The sequence below is a fragment of the Apodemus sylvaticus genome, chromosome X (assembly GCF_947179515.1).
Source record: "Apodemus sylvaticus chromosome X, mApoSyl1.1, whole genome shotgun sequence".
Taxonomy (NCBI): Eukaryota; Metazoa; Chordata; class Mammalia; order Rodentia; family Muridae; genus Apodemus; species Apodemus sylvaticus.
Genome location: NC_067495.1, coordinates 3,013,235 through 3,037,868, shown reverse-complemented (window position 1 = coordinate 3,037,868; position 24,634 = coordinate 3,013,235). Strand labels below are relative to the sequence as shown.

At 39.4% G+C, this 24,634-nt stretch overlaps 1 pseudogene; it reads left to right on the top strand.

Moving 5' to 3' along the window:
• The first annotated feature begins 8,868 nt into the window (after window positions 1-8,868).
• LOC127675815 (sorbitol dehydrogenase-like) lies at window positions 8,869-9,911 on the top strand (annotated as a pseudogene).
• Window positions 9,912-24,634: the final 14,723 nt, after the last annotated feature.

The following is a 24,634-nucleotide window of genomic DNA, read 5'->3' as shown; positions in this document are numbered from 1 at the left end:
TAGGAAGGCTATGATTTATTTGAATTAATTTTATTTCCGGCCACTTTGTTGAAGTTTCTGTAAGGCAAAGGACGCTGCTCATAGGACGAAATGGCAACCAACACATTGGGAAAAGATCTTCACCAACCCTACATCCTACAGAGAGCTGATATCCAATATATATAAAAAAATCAAAAAGTTAGACTCCCGAGAACCAAATAACCCTATTAAAAATGGGGTATAGAGCTAAAAAAGAATTTTTACTGGCAGAATATCGAATGCCTGAGAAGCACCTAAAGAAATCTTCAACCTTCTTAGTCATCAGGGAAATGCAAATCAAAGCAACCCTGAGATTTCACCTCACACTAGTCAGAATGGCTAATATATAAAGCTCAGGGGACAGGAGGTGCTGGAGAGGAAGAGGAGAAAGAGGAACATTCCTCCAATGCTGGTGGAATTGCAAGCTGGTACAACCATTCTGAAAATCATTTGACTGTTCCTTATAAAACTGGGCATAATATTACTGGAGAACCCTGCTATACCACATCTGGGTGGGCATATACCCAGAGGATTCCCCAGCATGTATTAAGGACACATGCTCCACTATGTTCATAGCAGCCCTATTTATAATAGCCAGAAGTTGGAAAAAAACCCAGATGTTCCTCAACGAAGGAATGGATACAGAAAATGTAGCATATATACGAAATGGAATACTTTTCAGCCATTAAGAACAATGAATTCATTTCTTTAGGGGTTATGGGACTGTTTAGATGATCTATTTGGTCCTGATTTAATTTTGGTATTTGGTATCTCTCTAGGAAATTGTCCATTTCCTCCAGATTCTCCAGTTGTATTGAGTATAGGCTTTTGTAGTAGGATCTGATGATTTTTTAAATTTCCTCCATTTCTGTTGTTATATCCCCCTTTTCATTTCTAATTTTGTTAATTTGGATACTGTCTCTGTGCCCTTTGGTCAGACTGGCTAAGGGTTTATCTATCTCATTGATTTTCTCAAAGAACCAGCTCCTGGATGCATTGATTCTTTGTATGGTTCTCTTTTTTTCCACTTGAATGATTTCAGCCCTGAGTTTGATGATTTCTTGTCTTCTTCTCCTGTTGGGTGAAGTAGCTTCTTTTTGTTCCAGGGCTTTCATGTGTGCCATTAAGCTGCTAGTGTATGCTCTCTCCCATTTCTTTTTGGAGGCATTCAGTGCTATTAGTTTTCCTCTTAGCACTGCTTTTATTGTGTCCCAAAGATTTGGGTATGTTGTGCCTTCATTTTCACTAAATTCTAAAAAGTCTCTGATTTCTTTCTTTCTTTCTTCTTTGGCCAAGGTGTCATTGAGTAGAGTATTGTTCAGCCTCCATGTGTATGTGGGGTTTCTCTTGTTTTTGTTGCTATTGAAGTCCACTCTTATTCCATAGTGATCTGATAGGAGGCATGGGATTAGTTTGATCTTCTTATATTTGTTGAGGTCTGTCTTGTGAACAATTATATGGTCAATTTTGGAGAGGGTACCATGAGGTGCTGAGAAAAAGGTATATTCTTTTGCTTTAGGGTGAAATGTTCTATAAATATCAGTCAAATCCAATTGGTCCAAAGCTTCAATTAGTTTTATTGTGTCCCTGCTTAGTTTCTGTTTTCCTTATCAGTCCATTGAGGATAGTGGACTGTTGAAGTCACCCACAATTATTGTGTTAGTTGCAATGTATGCTTTGAGCTTTAGTAAAGTTTCTTTTATGAACAAGGGTGCCCTAGCATTTAGCACATAGATGTTCAGAATTGAAAGTTCTTCTTGGTGGATTTTTCCTTTGACCAGCAAGAAGTGTCCTTCCATGTCTCTTTCGATGAAGGCGTCATAGAAAGTCTTCCAACCAAAAAAAGCACAGGACCAGATGGTTTCAGTGCAGAATTCTAGCAGACCTTCAAAGAAAACCTAGCACCAATACTCTTCAATCTACTCCATAAAATAGAAACAGAAGTACACTACCCAACTCCTTCTATGAAACCACAATTATGCTCATACCAAAACCACAGAAAGATCCAACAAAGAAAGAGAACTTCAGACCAATTTCCCTTATGAACATCGATACAAAAATACTCAATAAAATTCTTGCCAACCCCCTGGTTCTGGAAAGACTCAGTGTAGCAGTATAAGGCAAAACCAGAACAGGGAAGTGGGAAGGGGTGGGTGGGAGAACAGGGGGAGGGAAGGGGGCTTGTGTGACTTTCAGGGAGTGGGGGACCAGAAAAGGGAAAATGATTTGAAATGTAAATTAAAAATATGTTGAATAAAAAAAAAGAAAAATTTCTTGCCAACCGAATCCAAGAACACATAAATACAATCATCCACCAGGATCAAGTAGGCTTCATCCCAGAGATGCAGGGTTGGTTCAATATACGGAATCCATCAATGCAATCCACTACATAAACAAACTCAAAGAAAAGAACCACATGGTCATTTCATTGGATGCTGAAAAACATTCAACAAAATTCAGCATCCTTTCATGCTAAAGTCTTGGAAAGAACAGGAATTCAAGGCCCATACCTAAACATAGTAGAAGCAATATACAGCAAACCAGTAGCCAGCATCAAACTAAATGGAGAGAAACTTGAAGCAATCCCACTAAAATCAGGGACTAGACAGGACTTCCCCCTTTCTCCTTATCTTTTCAATATTATACTTGAGGTACTAGCTTAGGCAATTAGACAACATAAGGAGGTAAAAGGGATACAAATTGGAAAGGAAGAAGTCAAACCATCATTATTTGCAGATGATATGATAGTCTACCTAAGTGACCCAAAAAACTCCACTAGAGATCTCCTACAGCTGATAAACAACTTCAGCAAAGTGGCAGGTTATAAAATCAACTCAAGCAAATCAGTAGCCTTCCTATACTCAAAGGATAAGCAGGCTGAGAAAGAAATTAGGGAAATGACGCCCTTCACAATAGCCACAAACAGTATAAAGTACCTGGGGTGACTCTTACCAAACATGTGAAAGATCTGTATGACAAGAACTTCAAGACTCTGAAGAAGGAAATGGAAGAAGACCTCAAAAAATGGAAAAATCTCCTATGCTCATGGACCAGCAGAATTAATATAGTTAAAATGGACATTTTGCCAAAAGCAATATACAGATTCAACGCAATACCCATCAAAATCCTAAATCAGTTTTTCATAGAGATAGAAAGATCAATTTTCAAATTCATTTGGAATAACAAAAAACCCAGGATAGCTAAAACTATTCTAAACAACAAAAGAAATTCTGGGGGAATCAGAATCCCTCACCTCAAGCAATACTACAGAGCAATAGTGTTAAAAATTGTATAGTATTGATACAGTGACAGGCAGGTGGATCAATGGAACAGGATTGAAGATCCAGAAATGAAACCACACACCTATGGCCACTTGATCCTCAACAAAGGAACTGAAATCATCCAATGAAAAAAAGATAGCCTTTTCAACAAATGGTGCTGGTTCAACTGGAGGTCAGCATGCAGAAGAATGCGAATTGATCCATTCTTATCTCCTTGTACTAAGCTCAACTCCAAATGGATCAAGGACCTCCACATAAAGCCAGACACTTTGAAGCTAATAGAAAAGAAACTGGGGAAGATCCTTGAGGACAGCAGTACAGGGGGAAAATTCCTGAACAGAACACCAATAGCTTATGCTCTAAGATCAAGAATTGACAAATGGGACCTCATAAAATTACAAAGGTTCTGTAAGGCAAAGGACACCATCAAAAGGACAAATCAGCAACCAACAAATTGGGAAAAGATCTTCACCAATCCTACATCAGATAGAGGGCTAATATCCAATATATACAAAGAACTCAAGAAGTTAGACCCTAGAAAACCAAATAACCCTATTAAAAATGTGGTACATAGCTAAACAAAGAATTTTCACCTGAAGTAATTCAGATGGCTGAGAAGCATCTTAAAAAAATGCTCAACTTCATTAGTCATTAGGGAAATGCAAATCAAAACAACTCTGAGATTTTATCTTACACCAGTCAGAATGGCTAAGATTAAAAATTCAGGAGACAGCAGGTGTTGGTGAGGATGTGGAGAAAGAGGAACACTCCTCCACTGCTGGTGGGGTTGCAAATTGGTGCAACCAGTCTGGAAATCAGTCTGGCGGTTCTTCAGAAATCTGGTCATGTCACTTTTGGAGGATCCTGCTATACCACTCCTGGGCATATACCCAGAGGATTCCCCAGCATGTAATAAGGATATATGCTCCACTATGTTCATAGCAGCCCTATTTATAATTGCCAGATGCTGGAAAGAACCCAGGTATCCCTCAACAGAAGAATGGATGCAAAAAATGTGATATATATACACAATGGAGTACTATTCAGCCATTAGAAACAATGAATTCATGAAATTCTTAGACAAATGGATGGAGCTGGAGAACATCATACTAAGTAAGGTAACCCAGTCTCAAAAGATCAATCATGGTATGTACTCACTAATAAGTGGATATTAGCCTAGTAAATTAGAATACCCAAACCATAATCCACACATCAAATGAGGTACAAGAAGAGCGGAAGAGTGGCCCCTGGTTCTGGAAAGAATCAGTGTAGCAGTATAGGGCAAACCCAGAACAGGGAAATGGGAAGGGGTGGATGTGAAAACAGGGGAAGGGAATGGGGCTTATGTGACTTTTGGGGAGTGGGGGACGAGAAAAGGGGAAATCATTTGAAATGTAAATAAAAAATATATCGAATAAAAAATAAAATAAAATAAAATAAAATAAAATAAAAACAATGAATTCATGAAATTCTTAGACAAATGGATGGAACTGGAAAATATTCTAAGTGAGGCAACCCAATCACAAAAGAACACATGTGGTATGCACTCACTGATAAGAAGCTTGGAATATGCAAGACACATTTTGCATATCAAAGGATGCCCAAGAAGGAGGAAGAAGAATGGATACCTGTGTCCTTTGTAGAAAGTGGTACAAAATACTCACAGAAGGAAATATAGAGGCAAAGGATGGAGCAGAGTCTGAGGGAAAGACCATTTAGAGACTCCCCACCCAGGGATCCATCCCATATAAAGTTACAAAACCCAGACACTATTATCAATGCCCACAAGTGCTTGCTGACTGGAGGCAGATATAGCTGTCACCTGGGAGGCTCTGCTAGTGCCTGAGAAATACAGAAGAGGCCACCTTCAGCCAGTTATTGAACTGACCACAGGGTCCCCAATGGAGGAGCTAAAGAAAGGACCCAAGGAGTTGAAGGGGTTTGCAGTACCACAGGAGGAACATCAATATGAGTCACACAGTACCCCCCCCCCCAGAACTCCCAGGGAGAAAACCATCAACCAATGAGTACACGTGGTGTACCCATGGATCTAGACACACAGGCAGCAGAGGATTGCCTTGTTAGACACCAAAGGGAGGTGAGGTCCTTGGTCCTGGAAAGACTTGATTTTGTAGTGTAGAGGAATACTAGGACAGGGAAGTGGGGAAGGGTTAATTGGGGAAAGGGAGATTGCTTATGGGATTTTTAGGGGAGGGGGAACCAGGAAAGGGGACAACATTTGAAATGTAAATAAAGAATATGTCTAATGAAAACAAAAAAGGTATGAATCAAGAAGTGCGTGATTATAAAAAAAAAAGCAGCAGCACAGGATTGAGACAACTGCATTATAATTTCAAATGTTTACTTAGATGACTACATTGTTGTTGTTGTCGTCATCGTCGTTTTTATTTCCAAGCCAAACCTATGACAGGCACAGAATTTAGGTAGTACAAGTCTCAAAAGCTCAAGGGATTGTCTGCACAACATTTTCTCTCCCCAAAGCATGTGAAATTAGATACTTAAGTCTTAACTTTAAAAATAACCCAGGGGCATCATCCTTGTTGTTGGTGGCTTTCTGTCTACACCTTCCTTGCCTTAGCCCTGTTTGTAGCCTGTCTTCAGGTTCAGGAGCCTTCTCCCACCACCCCCACTCCTTTTTAACTCTGACCCACTCCACTTTTGCCCCTCCTTACAAGCTTTGCTGCCTTATTTTCCTCATCCATATCCTTGGTGGCAATTGAGAGGTTTCATTTCCCAGGATATATGGCATTCAATTTTTATTACTGGAAATTAGATAACTCTTGCATAGAGAAGGCACATTGTTCTTCATAAGAATAATTAATTTGGTCTCTCTTGGGCCTTGGCCCTTGCAGAAGTGGGGCCTTCCAATAATTTAAGACCAGTGCCTCTTTATAAGGCAACCAATTGAGGTTTGAGAGGCTTAATAATAGTAGCATTTTCTCTTAAGGTGAAACCAGACATCCTGCTCAAACAGCCTGTGTCCCATGCTGGATATGGCATGCATCTTAAGTCACTCAGGACATTGTAATGTTATATAGTAAACTAAGTTTATGAATAAGGGAATTGTGCTGCTTACAGATCCATGGGGCAATGAAGCCGTCAATCAAGACACTAGGATATTTGGGGTCTAGTAGGGGCCTATTTGTCAGATTGTGCCTTCTTTATGTTCTCATTTGGCATACAGTGCAATCATGGTCCCTCTGGCCCCTTTTGTAATGGCACCAATTCCATTTCTGAGAATTTTGCTTCATAGAGTAATTAATCCCTTGAGTACCCCACCTCTTAATAATATTTCACTGGGGACTAAAGCACAATCATACAAATGGTGGGAGAACAAACATTCAGACCATAACAATAGCTTAGATGTTGCAGAGATCCCCGCCGCCATCTTCGCTCCCAGTCTGACAGGGCAATTGGCTCCAGGTACTGTGATATCCCGAGTTTAAGATCTCTGGGGTCTAACTTCTTGAGTTCTTTGTATATATTGGATATTAGCCCTCTGTCAGATGTAGGGTTGGTGAAGATCTTTTCCCAATCTGTTGGTTGCCGATTTGTCCTTTTAACAGTGTCCTTTGCCTTACATAACCTTTGCAATTTTATGAGGTCCCATTTGTCAGTTCTTGATCTTAGAGCATAAGCTATTGGTGTTCTGTTCAGGAACTTTTCCCCTGTGCCCATGTCCTCAAGGGTCTTCCCCAGTTTCTTTTCTATTAGTTTCAGTGTGTCTGGATTACCCAAGTTATAACCCACATATCAAATGATGTCCAAGAACGGAGGAGTGACCCCTGGTTCTGGAAATGCTCAGTGCAGCAGTATAGGGCAATACCAGAAGAGGGAAGTGGGAAGCAGGGATGGAGGAACAGGGGGAGGGAGGGGGGCTTATGGAACTTTTGGGGAGTGGGGAGCCAGGAAAGGGGAAATCATTTGAAATGTAAATAAAAATATATTGAATAAAAAAAAAAGATCTCTGGGGACGCAGACCGCCGGGCTGCTGCCTGTGCCCAGGACCTGGGCAGATCCGTGGTTTGTCTGTGTGCCAGGCCAGGCATGGGCCCTGTGCCCTGTGGGGTGGTTGGCACTTGGAGAGGCTCCCCACTGCCATCTTCACTCCCTGACAGAGCAGACAGGCAGCACCAGGTTCACAGAGATAACCCGAGTATAACATTGCTTGGGGCAGGACACACCAGGCCTCCAACAGCACCTAAGAGGAGGGCAGCACATCAGCAATCTGTGCCAGGGGAAACCCAGTCATCCAGTGGTGTGGAAATAGACTTACAGGCTCACAGGAGGTGTCAAGCACCAGCCAGTGACAACAGGAGTAACTAATGCCAGAGATAACCAGACAGCAAAAGGCAAACGTAGGAATGTTACTAAAAGAAATCAAGGCAATATGGCAGCATCTGAACCCAATTCTCCAACAACAGCAAGTCCTAGATACCCCAACACACCAGAAAAACAAGATTTGGATTTAAAATCACTGGACATGATGCTGTTAGCTACCATCTGAAATTACAGGCCTCTGATGCCAAGCCCAGTATTCCTTCACTTCATTTTCATGTTTCATTGAACGTGCTTCTTTGTTAGAATTTGTCTGTTAAAGACAACAACTCATACCCATCTCATACAGTTTCTGATGCTTGACTTTTTAAAGTGTTTGGTCTTTCTTGTTTCTTTCCATTTTATGTTGGAAACTAGACATCTTAAAAAAACATCTTCTCAGCTCTGGGTATTGAAAGACCTCTTTTAATTTTTAATGTTTATTTGATTACTTGTTTTATCATTTCAGAAATATAATCTGGAAGTTGTTATTAAAGTTAAAAATATACCCATTGTAAGACTTAGCCATTTCCACACCAACTAGGTATTAGAGGAAAACTATGTACATTCCCAGATTCATATGTAAATGTTCCCCACAGACTTACTTGATTTTGTTGTCTGTTGATTGATTTTTTGAGACAGAATATATGTAGCTTTGAACTTCCAGTCACTACATCCATATATCACCACATTCACCTCCTCATTCATGACACATGCTTATAATCCCAGCACTCTAAAGGCTGAGGCAGAAGGATTGTAACCTTGAGGCAAGCCTAAGATATGTAGTAAGATCTTATCTTAAAAATTATAATATTCCAAATTAAAAATAAGCTAAGCATTCATGGACTGATAAATGTACCATGGTATATTTACATAGCAGAATATCAGACAATGATGAAATGGAGTGAATTTTAAATTGATAAACATACCCAAACAACATGGGTTCAAATCATTATACTGAGTAGAGAAAAAATGCATGACAAAATAACCCAGATAGTGTAGTATTTCTTTTCTATGAACTTATAGAAAATATAAAGTAATTCACAATGAGAGAAAACACTGGCGAAGGAGTATTTGGGGAAGGTTTGGAGGTATGGATTATAAAGAAATGTGATTTTAAAGAGTGATGGCTGTGTTCATAAGCTTCATTATGGTGTCATCAAAACATCAAATTTAGAGAACCAGCAGCTCCCTACCAGGTCCAGCCAACACCTTGAAGCAAGAGAATGACATGGCAGCTCCAGGTAAGGGCAAGAACCTGTCCCTGGTGGTGCACGGACCTGAAGACATTCTCCTGGAAAAGTACCCAATCCCTGACTGGGCCCAAATGACATATTACGAAGGATGCATTCAGTGGGGATCTGCAGCTTGGATGTTCACTACTGGGAACATGGCCGAATTGGGGATTTCGTTGTGAAAAATAGTCACAAAAGTAGGAGCATCAGTGAGACTTCTAAAACCAGGAGATCGGATTGCCATCGAGCCTAGCATTTCCCGAGAAATAGATGAATACTGAAAGATCTGCTGATACATTGTGACGCCATTGATCTTCTGTGCCACACCCCCCGGGATGATGGGAACCTCTGGCGCTTCTACAAGCACAGTGCTGACTTCTGCTACAAGCTTTATGATGGAGTCACCTTTGAAGAAGGGGCTCTGATTGAACCTCTCTCTGTGGAGATCTATGCCTGCAGTCGAGGTTCAGTTTTCCTGGGGAACAAGGTCCTAGGGTGTGTGGAGCTGGACCAGTTGGGATAGTCACTTTGCTTGTGGCCAAAGCAATGGGAGCTGCTCAAGTGGTGGTGAATGATCTATCTGCTTCTCGGTTGACCAAAGCCAAGGAAATTGGAGCAAACTTTACCATCCAGGTTGCCAAAGAGACCCCTCATGAAATTGCCAGTAAGGTGGAAAGTCTGCTGGGAAACAAGCCAGAGGTCACCACTGAATGCACAGGAGCTGAGTCTTCCATTCACACGGGCATCTATGCTACTCATTGTGGTGGGACCTTGGTGATTGTGGGAATGGGGTCCGAGATGATCAATTTACCCCTAGTGCATGCAGCCATGTGGGAGGTGGATATCAAAAGGTGTGTTTCGATACTGCAACATGAAGCCGATGACAATTTCCATCCTTGCATCAAAGATTTTGAATGTAATGCCCTTAGTTACCTACAGATTCCTTCCAGGGAAAGCTGTAGAAGACTTTCAAACAGCCCAAAAGGTAGTGGGGTTGAAAGTTATTATCAAGTGTGACCCCAGTGACCAGAACCCCTAAATGTGAATTGATCTATGCCCTCAGCCCACCCTCTGAGCATCTAAGGGCTAAATGGCTAGAAGGGGAGGCCATTGATGCAGAACTTTCTTTTGAATGGTAAAAATAATAAACTCATAAACAGAGAGCCTTAGAGGAGTATGTGCCTTAAAGACAGAAGTAGGGACACCTTGGGGGACCTTGTAGCCAGAAAGAGATGCTTATACTGAGGAAAGTCTAGCACAAAGAGCAGAGTCTGCCAGACAGATCCTAGGAATGCCCTTTCTCTAGTACCTTCTTCTTTGGGTGAAGAGAGGAAGCATGCCTTTGTCCCTGTTCTACTTTGGCTACCAGGGAGTGGAAGAAACGGCTTCATTAACATGGAAGTGGCCCCAGGGCTAACCTTTCAGTCAGCTGTTCAGGGCACAGTGTTTCTCAAGCTAAGTGTCATTTATTTGAGGGGAATGAGGAAAAAAAACTTGCCTTATGGATCCAGGCAATGAACTGATTGAAAGAATAATACAAATGCCAGATGAGGTACACTAGCTTTCATTTCCAGATGTGGAAAGTATAAGGGCACCCAGTTCTGCCCAAAGACCACCTCTGCCTCAGTTCCTAAGAATTCTGTCATTACATTTGCAAAGTGGAGGCCTGCCTTCCCAACACAGCTCATTCAGGATCAGGATTGCTAGGCAACCAGGAGACTTCCATCCAAAGATCTTAAATCCTGCCTAACTCATACAAGAGGGCCACAGGAGGGCTTGAGTTTCCCACTCACAGGATTAGACTACTCTCTCAGGCTCACTCATAGGCAATTATTATCCCATTCCACTCAGTTCTGGCTATCAGAAGATGTTCCCCTTCTCAGTTGGATAAGGCTGGTGGTACCCGTTGGATGGGTATCACAGAGCATAATTTCATCATAGGGCTTTTCTTTGTAAGATTTGGGTCCAAATCACACCCTTTGTGATCTTAAGATAATCAAGAAGTGCACAGTAACTGTGATGTTACTTGGCCTGCAGTCTGTAATCCACCTCTTCAGCTACAAGTAGGGGATATGTGGGGAAAAAAAGACTCTGCTGGAGAAGATCATGGCCAAAACCTGAGCTTTCTCAAACTGTTTCGCACAATAAATTCTGTTGCTTGTGTTGGACTCCAACCCCCCCCTCAAATTTAGCATTAAAACAGGAGAATTTTGTTGTATGCTGGTTATACCTCAATTAAGCTATTTAAAAATATTTATTGTTGGACTAAAGAGATGGCTCAGTGGGCAGAGCGCTCACAATGCAAACATGAGGACCTGCATTTAGAGCCCCAGAACTCACACAAAAATCCAGATAGGGTGCTGGGTGGGCAGAGAAAGGTGGATCCTAAGGTTTGCTGTCCAGCCCGGCAGCGTAGCTGAGATGGTGAGCTTCTAGCTCAATAATAAATGGTGGAGACCAATAGAGAACACCCAGTATCAATGACTTTGGCCTCCACATGCACACACCCTTCCAGGTGAGCTCACACACACAGACACACATGCACACACAAACACATGTATGCATACACACTTTCTATTCTTAAACATTGATGATTCTGGTGAAAACCAACAATTTTAACCAAGGTGATTTTAATTTTTCATATTCTGGATCAGCTTTTAGTGTGCCCCAACTTTGTAAAACTACTCCCTTTCTTCTTAGCCTGTCTTCAGGGTTTGCTTGCTTCTCTCATCTAATTCAGCTATATTTTAGAGGCATTTGATTTACTTCCTTTGTTTATTTATCCACCCATCAACAAACATTTATTGGCTATTCACTTAATGCCACATGCTATTCTAAGTTGTACAAATAGAAAAGAAAGAAAAGTGGTTATGGTTGGCAAAAAACTCCTAGGGTAGAAAAACACACATGGAAACTTGTCTGAAAGCCTTAATAATATGGAAGTTTGTGCAAAGCACAGAGGGACACAAAGAAGAAAACAATGGTGGAGATTTGGGGTGTTTCTGGGTAGATTGTCATTGTAATCTGGTAACCATAGCCTGATTGCCTTCTGTGGGCATTTTCTTCTTCTCTGTTGCTTCAGAGAGATTGTGAAAGACACATAAGTGTCTTTCTGTACGAACAAGCATGTGCATATGAAAGGATGAAACTAAGATATGATGCAAGGTCTTCCTCCAAGTATTTTGTATATTAGTAAATTCAGGTATGGAAAACAAAAACAATTTACTCATTCCGAAATTGCCTTCTGGGGAAAATGGTAAAATGGTCACATTCTGCTGTCTAGTCATTCCTGGCTAGATCTTGGATCTCTTTTGAATCTTGTTAGCTCGGTCTGATTCTCTGATGTTCTTATCAAGTCTATGAAAAAACTTTTAATAAATTTACATTTTCCTTAAACATGCCCATGTTAGTTCCTATGATGTAAAAAAGACAGCAAAGTTACGTATATTCCTTCTTCTTGAGCTTCATTTGGTCTGTTAATTGTATCTTGGGTGTTCAAAACTTCTGGACTAATAATCACTTATCAGTGAGTGCATGCCATGTGTGTCCTTTTGTGATTGGGTTATCTCACTCAGGATGATATTTTCTAGATCTATCCATTTGCCTAAGAATTTCTTGAATTCATTGTTTTTAATAGCTGAGTAGTAATCCATTGTGTAAATGAACCACATTTTCTGTATCCATTCCTCTGTTGAGGGACATCTTAATTCTTTCCAGATTCTGGTTATTATAAAGAAGGTTGCTATTAACATAGTGGAGCATGTGTCCATATTATATGCTGGAGAATCCTAGGAGTGGTATAGTGGGGTCCTACAGTAGTAATATATCCATTTTTCTGAGAAACCACCAAACTGATTTCCGGAGTGGTTGTACGAGCTTGCAATCCCACCAGCAGTGGAGGAATGTTCCTCTTTTCCCGCATCCTCTCTAGCACCTGCTGTCTCCTGAGTTTTTGATCTTAGCCATTCTGACTGGGGTGAGGGAGAATCTCAGGGTTGTTTTGATTTGCATTTCCTTGATGATTACGGATATTGAACATTTCTTTAGGTCCTTTTCAGCCATTCAATATTCCTCAGTTGAAAATTCTTTGTTTAGCTCTGTACCCCATTTTTAAAATAGGGCTATTTGGTTGTCTAGAATCTATCTTCTTGGATTCTTTGTATATATTGGATATTAGCCCTCTCTCAGATGTAGGGTTGGTAAAGATCTTTACCCAATTTGTTGGGTGCCATTTTGTCTGATTGACAGTGTATTACATAAACTATAATCTTATGAGGTCCCATTCGTCAATTTTTGTTCTTAGAGCATAAGTTATTGATGTTCTGTTCATGCAATTTTCCACTGTCCATGTGTTAGAGGCTCTTCCCCACATTGTTTTCTATTACTTTCATGTGTCTAGTTTCAGTGTGTCCTTGATCCACTTGGACTTGAGATTTGTACAAGGAACTAAGAATGGATCGATTTGCATTCTTCTGTATGCTTACAGCCATTTGAACCAGCACCATTTTTTGAAAAGGTTATCTTTTTTCCACTAGATGGTTTTAGCTCCTTTGTCAAAGATAAAGTGATCATAGGTCTGTGGGTTCATTTCTGAGGTCTTCAATTCTATTCCATTAATCAACCTGCCTGTCACTGTACCAATACTATGCAATTTTTATCTCTATTGATCTGTACTATAGCTTGAGGTCTGGAATACTGATTCCACCAGAAGTTCTTTTATTGTTTAGAATAGTTTTAGCTATCCTGGGATTTTTTGTGATTCCAAATGAATTTGAGAATTGCTGTTTCTAAGTCGATGAAGAATTGAGTTGGAGTTTTGATGGGGATTGCATTGAATCTGTAGATTACTTTAGGCAAGATGGCCATTTTTACTATATTAATCCTACCAATCCATGAACGTGGGAGATCTTTGCATCTTCTGAGGTTTTCTTCAATTTCTTTCTTCAGAGACTTGAAGTTCCTGTCATACAGATCTTTCACTTGTTTAGTTAGAGTTGCACCAAGATACCTTATATTGTTTGTGACTATTGTGAAGGGTGTCATTTCCCTAATTTCTTTCTCAACCTGTTTATCCTCGAGTATAGGAAGGCTACTGATTTGTTTGAGTTAATTTTATATCCAGCCACTTCGCTGAAGTTGTTTATCAACTGTAGAAGTTCTCTGGTGAAGTTTTTGGAGTCCTTTAATATACTCTCATATCATCTGCAAATAGTAGTAGTTTGACTACTTCTTTTCCAATTTGTATCTCTTTGACCTCCTGTTGTTGTCTAATTGCTCTAGCTAAAACTTCAAGTAATATATTGAACAGATATGAGGGGAGAGGGCAGCCTTCTCTAGGGCCTGATTTTAGTGGAATTGCTTCAAATTTCTCTTCATTTGGTTTCATGTTGGCTACTGGTTTGCTGGATATTGATTTTACTATGTTTAGGAATGGGCCTTGACTTCCTGATTTTTTCAAGACTTGTAACATGAAAGGATGCTGAATTTTGTCAAATGCTTTTCCAGCATCTAATGAAATGACCATGTGGTATTTCTCTTTGAGTTTGTTTATATAGTGGATTGCAATGATGGATTTCCATATATTGAACCATCCCTGCATTCCTGGGATGAAGCCTACTTGGTCGTGGTGAATGACAATTTTGATGTGTTCTTGCATTCAGTTGGCAAGAGTTTTATTGAGTATTTTTGTATTGATATTCATAAGGGGATTTGGTTTGAGGTCCTCTTTCTTTGTTGGATCTTTGTGTTATTTTGGTATCAGTGTAATTGTGGCTTCATAGAACAAGATGGGTAGGGTTCCTTCTGTTTCTATTTTGTGGAACAGTTTGAAGAGTATTGGTGTTAGGTCTTCTTTGAAGGTCTGATATAATTCTGCACTAAAACCTTCTGGTCCTGTGCTTCTTTTGGTTGGGAGACTTTTAGTGGCTGATTCTATTTCCTTAGGGGTTATGGGATTGTTTTGACATTTCTCTAATCCTGATTTAAATTTGGTATTTGGTATCTGTCTAGAAAATTGTCCATTTCATCCAGATTTTCCATTATGTTAAGTATATGCTTTTGTAGTAGGATCTGATGATTTTTTGAATTTCCTCCATTTCTGTTGTTATATCTCCCTTTTAATTTCTTGTTTATGTATCCAGTCTGTTAGTCTCTGACTTTTTATTGAGGAATTGAGTCCATTGACTTTAAGAGATATTAAGGAATAGTGATTGCTGCTCTCTGTTATTTTTTTTTTATGTGATTATCTTCTTTTGGGTTTGTTGAAAGAAGATTACTTTCTTGTTTTACCTAGGGTATAGTTTCCCTCCTTGTATTGGTGTTTTTCATCTATTATCCTTTGTATGGCTGGATCTGTGGAAAGATATTATGTAAATTTGGTTTTGTCATGGAATATCTTGACATTAATGATTGAGAGTTTGGCTGGGTATAGTAATCTTGGTTGGCATTTGTATTTTCGTAGGGTGTTTTTGAGATCTTCCCAGGATTTTCTAGCTTTCCTAGTCTCTTGTGTAATTCTGATAGCTCTGCCTTTATATGTTACTTGACCTTTTTCCTTACTGCTTTTAGTATTCTTTCTTTGTTTAGTGCATTTGGTGTTTTGATTATTATGTGATAAGAGGAATTTCTTTTCTGATCAAGTCTATTTGGTGTTCTGTAGGCTTCTTGTGTGTTCATGAGCAACTCTTTCTTTAGGTTAGGGAAGTTTTCTTCTATGATTTTGTTGAAGGTATTTACTGGCCCTTTGAGTTGAAAATCTTCATTCTCTTCTATACCTATGATTCTTAGGTTTGGTCTTCTCATTGTGTCCTGGATTTCCTAGATGTTTTATATTAGAATCTTTTTGCATTTTACATTTTCTTTGACTGTTGAGTTAATGTTTTCTATGGTATCTTCAACATCTGAGGTTCTCTCTTCTATCTCTTGTTTTTGTTGGCTTTGTTGGTGCTTGCGTCTATGACTCCTGATTTCTTTCCTAGATTGTCTATATCCAGAGTTGTCTCTCTTTGTGATTTCTTATTTTTTCTACTTCTATTTTTTAGATCCTTGATGGTTTTATTCAGTTTCTTCACTTGTTTGTTTGTGTTTTTCTTTAATTCTTTAAGGGATTTTTGTGTTTCCTCTTTAAGGGCTTCTATCTGTTGACCCATGTTCTTCTATATTTCTTTAAGGGAATTATTTATACCTTTCTTGAAGTCTTCTATCATCATCATGAGATGTGATTTTAGATCCAAATCTCACTTTTTCTGTGTGTTGGGGTAACCAGGGCTCACTGTTGTGGGAGAACTGGATTTGGATGATGTCATGTCATCTTGGTTTCTGTTGGTAATGTTCTTGCATTTGCCTTTTGCCATCTGGTTATCTCTGGTGTTAGCTGGTCTTGCTCTCTCTGACTATGGCTTATCTGTCCCACAAGCCTGTTTATCTTGTTCTCCTGGGAGACCCATTCTCTCTGGGAGAAATTTATGTATGGAGAACTGTGGTACAGGGTCAGCTCAGGTGTGCAGACAGAAACAAGAAAGATCCTGTCCCGAGCTGATCATTATTTCCTATGTCCTGATGGTTCTGGGCAAGTCCCTCTTGGGCCAGTAATTTGAAGAGATTTTGTGGTCTTACCTGTGCACACAGGTACATAGGCACTCCTGGGAGACCAGTTCTCTTTTGGTGGTATTTGTATATGTAGCTGTTGCCTAGGATCAGCTCTGGGTGCAGATGGAAATCAGAAGACTCCTGTCCCAGGCTGCTCCTGGGCTCTTGTGTCCTCAGGGTTTCAGGCTGGTTCCTCTGAGCAGAAAGCATGGTCCTACCTGTACTATCAGGCCTCTGCACACTCCTGGGAGGTTAGCTATCTCTATGTACCACCTGGCTATGGTGCTCTGTGGCAGAGGATGATCCCTGGACAGAGACAGAAACTGGAGGGATCCTGCCTGAGGGTTCCAGACAGGTTCCTCTGAGCAACAGGGGTGGTCCTACCTGTGCTCTCAGGCCTCTCTGCACTTGTGGGTAGTTACCTATCTCCCTGCGCAACCTGCATATGGCACTTTGTTGACAAGAGAATTTTAAACGGGAATGTCATTGATCAATGAAGCCATAGACTGACTGGGCTCTATGTTAGTAACAATAGCATCACAGGGGAGCTTATTACAAGCATAGATCTACTGGATGAAAAATTTTGAGAATAGGATCTCATGGTGATTTGAGAGCCACTAATTCTTACTGGGTATAAGAGACTTGAAGAGTTGAAATTTGAAGGAGGAATGTGTATCTAGGACAAAACTGAAAAATAGTATATGACCTAAATTAAGATGATACTGACATCCTCAACAGGGTATTCCCAATAGGAAGAAGAAGATTAAAAAAAAAGCCCAAGAAGATTCTCTGAATTGTTTCCATGTTTCTGACTAGGATGAATGTAAGGTTAGTGATGTTATTAACAAAGCCTTAAAAATATAAGTGAAACAAATTTGTAAGTTTATTAAGGGGAAATCTGGAGTTATTCATTTCGATGTGAACAATTTGGTTGCATTCTGTACATTCACAAGGTTGGATGGCATCTCTGTCTGATTCCAAAATATTTGTACCATACTTAAATAAAACTCTGTGCCCACTGAGAAGTTTCTCCACAGACTTTCTTTACTAGCCCATTGACAAACATCTGCGTTATCACTATATAATTTTACTTATTATGAATATTTCAGGCAAATTAAGCAAATCTTGCATTTGACTATATTGCCTTTGCATAGTGTATTCAAATCTCATCCATTTGGGACCATATATTAGTATGTTATTTCTTTCAATGGTTGAACTATTCCATTCCATATGTATCTTACAGTTTGGTTATCAGTTCATCTATTTATGGCCAATCATTTCCACTGCTTTGCTATTGTAAAGAGAACTGCTATGAGGAGGCATATATGTTAATTTTGGTATGCATATGAGGAACACTGCAGGGTCATATGGTAATTTTACATTATGTCAAAAGTAACTGTCAAAGTATTTTCTATAGTCACTCCTACCAATAAAGTTTGGAGCACTACGTTCTCTCTAGCTCATTTTGTATATATTTTTCTTAAAGATATCATAGTAAGTGTGAGGTGATGGCTCATAATGGTTCACTCTTGTATTTCCCTAGGCACTAATGATGGTGAGTATGTTTTCATATTCTTTTTGGACATTTGTATATATTTCTTTTGAGAAATTGATTTTGAAGTCTTTTGACCACTTTAATTGAGTTATTTGACTTCTTGTCAAGTCCTAAGAGCTCCTCATGTTATAATTCTGAACACTAGAGCTTTATCAGATATATGATTTGCAAATATTTTCTGATACTTAGAGGGCTATCTTTTTATTCTCTTGATTATATCATTTGATGAAAAAAAATTTTAATTTGGGGGACTGAGTAGATGGCTCCACAGCTAACAGTACTTTCTGCTGTTGGAGAGAATTAATGTTTGTTTTCCTGAGCCCATGTCAGATGGCTCACAACTGCTTATACCTCCAACTCCAGGCAATCCAACATTGTGTTCTGGTCTCTGCTGCCACTCATACTCATGCACATATATACCCAGATATAGACACAGACTCACACACATAATTAAAATAAAGTAAATATTAAAACTAAGTCTCTAATTGGAAGAGGACTTATTTGCTTTTATTGTTCATTGTAGGAACAAACATTTTTACAACCTACTTTGAATAATGGTTCAACTTCTCCAGCCCATCACCCATCAGAGATAGTAGGAGAGAAAGGTCATTAGAATATGGGGGAAGTGGACCTGTTTAGCAATAGTTCTTTAGGGGAGAGCTTGATCTTCTTTGGCAGCAGTTCAGTCCTGTAGCAAATACCAAATACAATTCAGTAGCTGCAGACCAGTCGTCTAGGCAGGCAGACACCTGGCATGAGCCACCAGCTACAGTCTATCCCTTTCAGCAAGCAGACACCAAACAGCTGTAATTTTATCCTGAGGAAATTGCCAGGGTCACCAACCAGCCTGAGGTGAGGACACAGAAGCAGCAAACTGTCTTGGGAATCTCAGGAGTAGTTCTTGGGCAAGTTTCTCTCAATGGCAGCTTTACCACAAGTTGAGTTCAACAATGCTACATAAGGCCAATCAATACATGTGTCTTTAGCAAATAATAGTGAAGTGGGGTAAACCAAACCAATGCTCAGTATTCATTTCCCACTGTCAGTGGGATCATCTTTATACTCTTTCATAAAGAGTCCTATTACCTGTCATATATCCAAACATCTTTTCACCTGTGTCTATTTCAGGAAAACAGTTGGTTTTTTGGATGCTTGCTTTAGCAAGACATCCCTTCACCTGTGTGCCCCAGCAAAACACAATTTGGCACACCTACCTTTCCAAAAGAATTAGAAGTTCCCTCTTCAGTTCATGCTTTTGATGTCATAACTAAGTATCTTTAAAATATAAATACTTGAGGATTAAACTCTTGTTTTCTCCTGAGTTTTGTGCTTTATGCTCTTATGTTTGGATCTTTCACCCACTTAAATAGAGCTTTTTGTATATGAATTAAACTAGGAATATAATGTCTTTATTCAACTGGGCATGACACCTCCTGAGGACCCTGTTATACCACTCCTGGGCATATATCCAGAGGATTCTTCAGCATGCAATAAGGACACATGTTCCACTATGTTCATAGCAGCCCTATTTGTAGTAGCCAGAAGCTGGAAAGAACCCAGGTGTCCTTCAACGGAGGAATGAATACAAAATGTGGTTATATTTACACAATGGAGTATTATTCGGCCATTAGAAACAATGAATTCATGAAATTCTTAGACAAATGGATGGAGCTGGAGAACATCATACTAAGTAAGGTAACCCAGTCTCAAAAGATCAATCATGGTATGCACTCACTGATAAGTGGATATTAGCCTAGAAACTTTGAATACCCAAGACATAATCCACAAATTAAATGATGTCCAAAAAGAATGGAGGAGTGGCCCCTGGTTCTGGAAAGACTCAGTGCAAGAGTATAGGGGAATTCCAGAACAGGGAAGCGGGAAGGGGTAGATGGAGGAACAGGGGGAGGGAAGAGGGCTTATGGGACTTGCGGGGAGTGGAGACCCAGAAAAGGGGAAATCATTTGAAATGTAAATAAAAAATGTATCAATAAAATACAATTGAAAAAAAATAATGTCTTTATTCTACATGGGGTATTCAGTTTCAGCATATACTTTAAAGACTTTTTTTTTTTTTTACTGAATTGTCTAGATAACCATATTGAAAACCAGTTAGTCATAGATGTGTTAGCTTATTTTGGAGATCTCAGTTCTATCCAACCAGTGTAATATAGTACAGTGTGCATGTGTTTTAAGTTTTATTTTATTTTATTTTATTTATTTGTGTATGCCTGTGTGTATATGTGCATGTACATGCAAATGTAAATAGAGGCCAGAAGAGAGCATTGTATCCTCAGGTTTGAATTACGTGCAGTTGTGATCTGCTTAACATAGATACTAGGAACCAAATGCAGGTCCTTTGCAAGTATAGCAAATGGTCTTAAATTTTGAGCCCTCTCTTCAGCTTCTTTTTAGGTTTTTAAGTCAAACACAAAATAGTGGATTTTATGATGGCACTCTCATGTGTAGGTCATTATAATTTGTTCTTACTCATCCTTCTATGACTTTCACCCTTCCTGCCTCTTTCCTTTCCCTTGACTTCTTGCATTTCCCAAGTACTACCCATTTTTGTTTTATGTTATACCTTCCACTTTTATTGCTTCCTTCTTCCTTCTTCCATAAGATCTCCTTTCTCATGATATGCTAGTTATTTTTAAGGCTTACAAACACACACACACACACACACACACACACATACACACACGGGGGTATTTTAGTCTAGAATCTGCATATTAGTGAAAATAAACTTGTATTTGTATTATGAGACTGGCTTAGTTTTGCTTAATACAATGACTTCAGTTCCATCTGTTTTTCATTTTTCTTTACAGTTGAACAAAATTGCATTATGTACATATACCGCATTTTCTGTATCCATTCATCTGTTGATGGGTATCAAGAGTGGTTCCATTTTATCTATTATGACTAGTACATCAATAAATACAAATATGCAAGTATCTCTGTAGTATGTTGGCTCCATATTCCCAGCAAACGGAATGAATCAGAGTTGTTTCTGGCAGGACTCACTCTTGCTGCTTTATGTGGTTTTCCTGCAGTCTTGCCTCTGAACACACAAATGCACTTTGCACAGTGCATGTTGTCATATCACGCACCCCTAATGAGTATTTCCTAAAGCACCTTGGCTTGGAGCTGGGAATATTGTGTTAGAAATTGTCATGTTTTTACTGTACACATAGTGTTTTCTGCTGTCATGAAAACATAATAGTTTAATTATGGAAAACAAAGAATATTTTCCTACCATCATCCTTCAATATGTAAAGATCCAATTAGTATATCATATTTGTATAGTGTTAGAATTATTTGATTTTAAAATGCTATTTGAATTGCTGATAATTCTTTCATAAAGAAAATCATTAAATGAATTTAAGTTTGAAATTAGAAGAAATTTATCTAAAATTCCTGATATGACTCTGAGACTATTTCTGAGATTCTGTGGTGTATGTGTGTGTGTTTTAATTTAAAGATGATTACTCTTCTACTGTATATGTTGATGTTTTGTCTTCATTGATATTTGTGCCTATTGTGCACCTAGACCTTGCAGAGGCCAGAAGATCCCCTGGGACTGGAGTTACAGGCAGTTGTGAGCCACCATAAAAGAACATGGAACTAGATCTAGGTCAGCTACAAGAGAGCAACAAGAACTCTTAGCTAATAATCCATCTCTTGAAACCTTCTACACTTTTAAACAGCATTCTCAGCATTGGGAGTTTTAAACTTAAGTGACACAAGATGACAATGATGACATGGTGCTAACCATTCTTATCATGTGCCATGAAACAAAAGAAAGACAGAGGGTTGACATTGTCCTTTAATGACCTGCAATGCTCTAACTCATGGTTCCATAATTTCCCAAAAGTACCACCCTGAGAACAAAGCCTTGGAATACATAATTCATAAGGTATTCATCCAAGCCACTGCAAATGGTGCATTAAAATAATATGATAAGGGGCAGATAATGAAGAAAGCAGGTGAACATTAGTGGTATGGGAGAGAGAAAAGGGAAGAGAAGAAACCAACACAACATTTTCTGTGCAAACTATTCATGAGGAAGTGAGAAAAAACATCAATAGACTTGGCAATCAATAAAGCTGCTGGAAAACTTGGAAAAGACAGCCTTATGAAGTCTGACTAGAGTGACTGGAAGTATGGACACAAAATCACAGCAGGAAATCAGAAGTTTGTATCTTGGATATGAATTTTTTTTCATAAAAAGAAGATTAAAAGAAATACATAGGAGGAGAGAGAGAGAGAGAGAGAGAGAGAGAGAGAGAGAGAGACAGAAATGGGGACAGAACAGAAACAGGGAGAGACAAAGACACACACACAGAGACACAGTCACACACAGACACAGTCACAAACAGACACACACACACACACAGACAGACAGACAGACACACATACACACACACACACACACATACACAGAGAGAGAGATATCAAAAGTATATGATGTCCCTGATCCCTAATCCATTTAAAAACGTGGTTGTCTTCAGCAGCAGCCAGTAGCTAAGGGAGAATCAACAAAGGCAGCAGATGGAATTTATGGAAGATAGGACACTGTAGAAGAGATGTAGCAGAAGGACAGTGGACTCAGTTTTAGGTTTTAAATGCAATATTATTAATGTCTCAGTATAGTGGTGGTAGGGGGACATATCAAGTTCGCAAGGCAAGGAAGCAAATTCAAACCAGTCTGGTGGGAAGAAAATGAAATGGCTTTGAGATATTTCTCTATGAGAATTAATGGAACAAAACGGCTGGAAAAAGAGGATAACACTTGCTATAATGTATTCAAATATTTTTTAGGTGCCAGTAGGATGGCCCAGTGAGTAAACATGCCTGCTGTCAAGCCTAATGACCCAAGTGACTCTCAGGATACAGCAGGGAGAGAATGATTTCCTTGAGATAAGTTGTCCTCTGACTTTCCATATGAATGTGCACATGCATGCGTGTACACACACACACACACACACACACACACACACACACACACACTAAAAATAAAGTAGAGCCTGAGAGGCAGAAAGATCTTGGGTGATCATGGTATTACAATGGATCACTGAGGAGATTACAGGTATAGAGTCTGGTGCTGATGACTTGTTGTTGCTTTTGAAAATTCATTTAGATATAGATACTACTTAGGTGGTGTGAATATAGCACATAAAGAGAAACAGTGAACTGCTATCCTTAGTTTTGATGGAAAAGAAGAGAAAGAGGTAGCATTCCAAAGACAAATTGAAGAAGTATTAAATGGAGTATTTGTAGCTAGCACAGATCTTAATTGTGGAGTATTTCTTGCTCCAGGATGGAAAAATGTCCATCTTGCAATTGTAATGAAGAGCAAGGAAAGCTGATCAAACTCATGATACACTGGTTTTCAAGCAAGAAGGACAATAACAACCACAAAAACAGTCTCACTCACAGATATTGCAGGAAAGGTATATTCTGGGAAGAAGATGCAGAATATATATTCCCAGTATATTCTTCCCAGTATATTCTGGGGAGAAGTTGTGAATAGTGGTTGAGGACATAAGGAAGGCTATTTACAATGAAGCAAGGGTTTCTGAGGAAATGACTGGAAAAATCAGCAGTGTGGAGAACATTCAGGCGGAATGAAATGATGCATGATAGCAATGATGCATATCAAGCCCCCATGCCAAAGGCTTACCACATCAAATTTAATCACTATACTTACTCTGCAATGTAGGTGTCATTTAATATATGAATAAATTGGCCCTGAGAACATTTTGAAACTCCCTTTAAGTCACATATCTAGAAAAAAAGAGCAAGGTTTTAAAGAGAATTGGACTGACAGAACATAAGAAAAGGAGGTACATTAATGGAGAAAAGCACCTGTGAAGATAGAGTGTGAGACCTGACTGATTGAGACAAGTCAAGATATAGCCACAGGCTCAAAGAGTCCTTTTGGTATCAGAAACCCTGACCAGGATAAGCTGCTTATTTTCAGAGTTCCTAAAGAAAGTGGACAGGATATTTTTCTGTCCCTTCAGAGAAAGGACAAGAGAATTAATTACAAGGTCAAGATTAATTGAGTCTAGGCAAACACTTGCCCCTAGAATTCTACTGTGAAGTAAGCCAAAATACTTTAGCAAGGGTTTGCTCTCTGAGGTCTGGAAACAAGAAGATTGAAGATACAAAGTGATTCTGTCTCTGGGTACTTTTTTTCTCCTTCCCTCCTACAACTAGTCATGCTCCTCCCACTGCCTTCTGCTTTCCCTGTTCTTTGCCAGCTCCAGTGAGAGTGTTACTGGTATTCAGCCTCCCTCAGCGCTTTCCTGTTTTTGCATACCCCTCTCCTGGTTTCAGTGTGAATTTACCTCCAAAGATCACATGCCAACGTCATTTTTATGATGACTGCTCTTTGCCTTGAAACCACATTTCTCCAGAGGTTGGTGGATGTAGCAATGAGAAAGCTCAGTTTCTTTGTCTTAAGTCCAACCAATAGGAAGCATAACTTATGTTTCAGCATTGACCCCAGGGCTTAGGCTGCATCCTCTCTTTCTTAGATCTTACTTGGAACTGCCCTCCAATTAGACCTTTTCCCCCTCCCCATTGTGCTTTCCAATTTGTTAGTTTCTCTTTAG